Source organism: Apteryx rowi, unplaced genomic scaffold (genome assembly GCF_003343035.1).
Source record: "Apteryx rowi isolate R43461 unplaced genomic scaffold, aptRow1 scaffold_14, whole genome shotgun sequence".
NCBI lineage: Eukaryota > Metazoa > Chordata > Aves > Apterygiformes > Apterygidae > Apteryx > Apteryx rowi.
The window spans coordinates 5,383,594-5,389,304 of NW_020447641.1; positions in this window are offsets into that span (position 1 = coordinate 5,383,594).

The following is a 5,711-nucleotide window of genomic DNA, read 5'->3' on the forward strand; positions in this document are numbered from 1 at the left end:
AGCTGTACCTTGCAGCCCAGGAGAAAACAGAAACATTTTACTGTTTTTATTGTGTGGTATTAGAAGACTCATCTTCAGCAATGACAGAGATACTAAATTAGGTGCATAAAGTCCTGTTAAAATTTCCTAAGTAATTTAAAATATTAAACATTATTATTGTAGAAACAGTTCTGCCCATAAGTATCTGATTTCATAATAAATCCATGCATGGAAAAATTGATGAAGGCTTCCTTATTTCAGTGGTTACAGAAACAAGGAGGCCTGTGTTACTTCTCCTCCCCCCCTATTTTGTAGACTTCTCAAGTCTGTGGCAGCCTGCCATGAAGACACATGCGTCAGGCTGAGAAGTGTCTGTGTCGGGCCCCACTGGGCATATGGGTTATGTAGTGTGGGAGAAGCTGCAGTGACAGGCTTCTGCATGTTTCTCCCAGTGCTTTTTTCTCTTGTCCTGGGATCCTGTGGACTGGGAGTGGGAACTGATCACTTGTGTGTGATGCAGCACGCTCTGGAGCAGCAGAGCAGTCACTACATGACATGCCAGTGCTGTTGTAGGGAACAGTAAGGTCAGGGATATAAATCTGAATCTCATACTTCCAACATGCAACTGGACAAGACTGCTCTAAGGGAGTCAAGATCATGTCATATTCCTGATATACCATATACCAAGCTCTCACAGAAGTTAGTGTGAATCAGAGGTATTTGAATATAACGTAGTGGAGTTACCTACCTACAAGACCTGTCAGAACAAGAGTCCAAAGCAGAGTCAAGGACTGTTGTACTTTTAGTGATGCCCCAGCCTCCATGCCCAGAATGAGCCCTCTCTGCAGCATCCATAGGCAGGCGGGCTCTGCCTCCTGCCAACCCACCACAGGTCTGCATGGGTGCGATGAGGGATGCGCTAGTCTGCCGTGGGTGCTGGAGCCCATAGGATTCCACCTGCTCTGGAAGACGCTTTCTGCCTGCCCCTAAAGCCATGCTTGCAGGCTAAGTATGCACACCAAATGGGTTTGTTTTTAAGAGAACTGCCAACGTGATTGTTTCCGTTTAGGTAGATTAAGTCATAAGGAGTTTTGCACAAATTCAATAGAAATAGCATTTTATCCTTCATCTGCCTTAATTCATCAGCATTCTCCCAGGTAATACAGGCACATCCAGCCATTTTTATTACTAACCACACATTTATTTTATACTGAAATCTGCTAGTGCAAAGCAGTTGTTAAAAATGTAGATCTTCAGTAAATTACTTGAAGGATAAACAGCTGGTTGGGCTCTTAAAATCAATAGAAACCAGTGAAGCCAAAATAGCACTTAATTATGACCATGTGAAGTGGAGAGGTAATAATTAGTTAATTTTTGAAAACATTTCAGAAAGTTCTATAAAAATTGTGCCTTATTGCTTTCCCCACGGTTTTGGTACCTTCAATATATGCGTGCATCTGAGTTTCACAGTTTAGCAAGGTAACAACATCCTTATGGCTAAAAGTAATGTGAAAGAAAGGCATAAAAATTGGATATAGCTTAAATTATGYCATGGTACCTTGCATTACAAAGCGATATGTAATGAACAGTAGCCAGTGCTTTAGCATTACCTGGCAGTAAGAGTAAAGTAGTGAGCTACCATCTGTCTGAACTGGTGGGCTTGCTGTTGGTTTGGAAATCAAATGGAGTAGTGCAGGAAGCAGAGATCTCCCAGGTAACCCCCAAGGCAGGACCCAGCAGAACCTGGGGCTTCGCATGGACCCCAGACCTGGGTCCCACCTCAGAGCCCCCTTACCAGAGCCACTACCTCAGTGTGGCCAGGCCCGCAGAGCTGCTCCCTGTCCAGTCTGACAAGGCTGGAGCATAGCTTTGGGGAGACTCTTGTCTTCCAGCTTCTGTGCTCAGACATACGGGATTTAATAAGCATGCTACTAATGCTCTGGAGGGGGTAGGGACAGACAAACTGAGCAAGACGTGTGGGTGAGTGTCGCCTAAGGACCGTGGAAGCAGCACACCAGTTGGCCATGTCTTGAGCCTGCTTGCTCAAAGCACCCATGGGCTTGCAGAGAGGAAGAGGCTGCTGGTGCCCACCTTGCAACAGCACTGTGGGAACGTGTCTCCCAGGTGCTCAGTCCCTCCTCTGCCATTACAGAGAGAGGCTCCAACAGAGACAAATGTAGTCCAGGGCCAGCCATCAGCACAGACCTGGCAAATTTAATCACTACCTCACAATTTTCTTAGGTTTTTCTTTCTCTTTTTAATACAGGCTATTTCCTCCGGAGAAATACAAACRGTGAAGGGCTGCAAGTATATTGGGGGACAGGATGGGAGTTTAAATTGTTCTTGAGGTATTGGAAAAATGGTCTGGAAAAATAAAAGGCTTCAGTTCAATAGAGAAAAATACGAAGGTGTGTATGGAGATAGATGTAATGGACTCCACAGCCTAGGAATAGCTACTGCATCTGGGGTTACAAGCTGAACATGCAACAACCACCTCTCGCTGTTGAGATAAAGGATGATGCCATGTTGTTTTTTTTTTATAGTCTGAGGTCAGACAAAATTGCCTGTAGGACAGCCTGAAGTTACTCTTCTGCTCAGTTCGGCTCTATTCAGCCCTTGGCTGGGGTCTCGTGTCATTGTGTAGACACTGTGGCCTGGCTCACCTGGAGAGAGCCCCAAAGAAAGCAGCACAGCTGCCCATGAGCACCAAGGAAAGGCTGCAGGAACTGGGTTAATCTAGAGGGCGAGAGACCGAAGGCAATGTGAAAATGTTCTTAAAGTGTCGACAAGAAGCTCTAAAGAGGACTCTAAAGAGATAAACCCTTCCCCATATCCTGTGTGTGTGGAAATCACAGTGCAATGGGCTTAAATTACAGCAAGGGCCACTAAGATCTGGAACAGCCCAACAGTAAGGTGAAGATGAAAGTAAAGCAAAGATGCTATCAGAACGGATGGTGGAGCACTGGACTACCCTGTGTGGCTGCCTGGGGAGAATGTGAAACAGGTGTGAAAACAGGTTTACAGACAGGGTTTGGCACTGCTTGCAGCAGAAGCATAGATGATCCTGCCCTGTGGCAGCAGGATGGCCGGGGTGACAAGCGCACATACCCTTTGCTGCTCAAAGCTGTGGCAGCGTGGGGTGGGATGGGAGAGAGAGATCCCCCCGGGGCCATGGCTGAGGGGACAGAGGTTTTGGGGACTCCCTGCCCTTGCAGCCTGTGCACGGGGGTACAGCACGCCTGGTGCATGGCATGGCTGCTGCCCGTGCTCAGCACAGCCCCTAGGGAGGAGCCCCTTATTTTGGGGGSAGTATTATAGTTTATAGTGTTTTAGTGATGTAGTGACATAGTCCAGACACTGAATGCTGTTGTGTTTAATCAGCCCATAGATGTCATCACAGTGGTGCTCTTCTGCTTTTACTGACTCTGAATCCTGTCTGTCCTCAGCTCCTAAATGAGGCAGGTATTGGGAGATGTCTGGCTGCAAAAACCCACTGCAAAGACGGGGAGGGAGAGAGAGCGAGAGCCCCGCACACACACCAACACACCCGCCTTGCATCTCCCCATTTCTCTCACATGCATACAGGCCTCTGTAAAACCCTGCTAGCTGAGACTAGGCTATGAGCTCTCAGCTCCCTCTTTTGCCGTAATCAGACTCGTTAGCTACAAGCATGCTCCCATGCTTAACGGTGAGGAGCAAGTCATGATGTCAGGAATTGATTGGCTGGCAGCAGGCCTGGCCACAACTTTGTCTTTCAAGTACTTCAAGCCCGACAGCAGGAAAAGCCACCTCACCAGATTATTTCACATTTGATCTTGCAGATCAGAGACCGGGAGTTTTATGGATGACTCCAGTGCACCCAAGGAAAGGCCCTTGGCTCTCCTAGGCCCAAGCCAATGCCCTGCGCACCAGCACAAGCATTTCCAATGCCTCGAGCAGCTGTTTGATGGAGGCCACCCCGCACTGGAGGTGCTGCAGGTCAGTGCTGTGCATCGCTACTCGTCCTGTGGTCCTCCCAGCGCAGAGGGCAGGTGAGGCCACTGCCACGGGAGCATGGGGACAGCCGTACAGCTCTGGCCCCGGCCCCGAGCTCTGGTTTCGAGAGGATTTCCAGCAGGGTTTCCCCAGAGAGCACAGCCCTGCTGTCCTGGTGAGGAAAGGACTCAGCTAGTAGCAAGGCAGGGCTGGGGGCCACTTTGCCACTGGCAGGTTTCTGTGTAGGATCTGCAAATTGCATCTGGAGCTGGGAGACATTTTGAGAGTCACAGACTCATTCTGCATAGCAATTTAAATTTCAGTAGTGYAAAGTCTGAAGGTAGATATTTTGCAGATGTAGGTTTTTTTAAAAACTTGTGCAGTTGCGTATAGATATGACATGCTAGCTTTTGAACTTCAATTGCTGGTTGCCAGTAGTTATCTACTCAAAAAGCCCTTAGCTACATTTACCATTTACCAAATCAAGAGACATGATACAACTCATTAGTGCTCTATATAGAATGAATGGCTTAGCTTTTCTATCACTTTTTGTCAATTTTATTGGGGAAGAGGTTAAAACAAACAGGACCAGAATATAATGCCAGTAAAAATATGGTGAAGTATTTGCTATACTTCAAAATATTTTAAAGGTAAGAAACCAAATCTTTTACCTTACAGATGCAATCTGTGGTGTAGGCACAAAATCCACAGTTTGTCAGACATTATAAAAGTGCTCGATTATAAAAAAAGCAATAACTAAAGACCACTAGGAAAACTAAACCATCTTGGGTAAGATTCACTGCTGTTCATGAGAAACTAAATGAATTTAGTCAGCAAATGGCCTAGTCCTTCCTGTGAAGCAGTCGCCTCAGTTTTCTACTAACAGAATAGGATTAACCTGGGGCTGAGCGGGAACGGGTGCTGGCAGCGGCCATGGCAGCGCTGCGGGGAGCCGGGGAGATGATGGGGCTGGACCTCGGAGTGAAGATGCTGCCCCGTATTGCTTGAAGCGAAGCGAGTTCGGGCAAACAGGACTTTGTTCATCTTTGCAAATAAAACAGGATTGCAACCGTAACACCTGGTAGCCTCACCCATTTCCACCTCGCAGGACCAACCCTCCCTAATGTCTGGTTTGGGCTAATCATACCGGCCAAAAGGGCTGATGTTAGTTATCCCTGAAAGAAAYGGCAGATGAGTGAAATGAGAAAGTTAGTGCTTTTTAGCCGTGGCCTTGGTAACATTGCGGGAGGCTTGTGTTACGGGGCTAACTCGCGGGCGGTGCGGAGGGTGGCAGCGCACAGGTACCAGGACGGTAACGATCTGGTGTCACACGAAGGCTATCGGGGCTTTGCACAATCCTGCTGAACCACTATCAGTTAGATAAGATCAGTGCTGTCTGGTCAGGTCAGAATAACCTGGGCAAAGTTAGCACAGGCCGTAAGAGCACTGGCTGCTTTCAACAGATAAAGGTAATTAGCAGTTTTTCTTGCACAGTTAATATTTATATTTTCATACTTTCAGGCACCTCTGTTTCGGTGGTTCCTCTCAGCACATTTAGGTGTTGAGGCGAGAAGGAAACTGCTGGTGGCAGTTTGGGGCAGCGGCAGCAGCAGCCGGCGACCCCGTCCCCAGCCCCCCCGCCACGGAGGCTCAGAGGCGTTGATAAAAAGTTGATAACTCAACAAAATTCACCGCGCCTGTTAATAATTCTTCTATAAAAGCTGCGCTGTCCCCGGCGGCATTCAGTCCCCCGCAGC